The sequence below is a fragment of the Belonocnema kinseyi genome, chromosome 4, assembly GCF_010883055.1.
Source record: "Belonocnema kinseyi isolate 2016_QV_RU_SX_M_011 chromosome 4, B_treatae_v1, whole genome shotgun sequence".
Classification (NCBI taxonomy): domain Eukaryota; kingdom Metazoa; phylum Arthropoda; class Insecta; order Hymenoptera; family Cynipidae; genus Belonocnema; species Belonocnema kinseyi.
Genome location: NC_046660.1, coordinates 13849038 through 13849553, shown reverse-complemented (window position 1 = coordinate 13849553; position 516 = coordinate 13849038).

The window sequence follows — 516 nt, the reverse complement described above, 5'->3', positions numbered from 1 at the left end:
CTCCCATCTTCGCTCTTCCTTTCCTACACTTTGAACTTCCTCTATCTCTAACCTAGCTTCAATACTTTTTAGTACTTCTTCTACTCCTTCCTTCAGCTCTTTTCCCTCTAATCTGAGGCACTTTATCATTATGTTTATTTTTCCCCCCTTTTTTCTTTTCTATTCTTTGCTCTATTTTGCTCAGCCTTTCCTTCTCCCGATTCCCACGCTCCCCACCTCCATACTCCCAGTTAGAGCTTTCTATTTTTTATTAGAACTTCACGTTCATCTATCTTTTTTCAGGCTTTTACTTCTTTTCTAATCATCGCTTGAGCATCTGCATCTTTTTATAGAGTTTTTCCCTGACTTCTTCCCATTTCCTAATTTCTCTCTTAAGCTGGGTCATTTCCCGCCTAATTTATTTCTGAATTTCCTCTCCACGTTTCTCCTGGTTTTCTTCGCATATATCCTCATTACTTCTAACATCATTTTTCGCACTTCACTCAACTGTAACGTTTCTCCTTCTATTTCACCTCT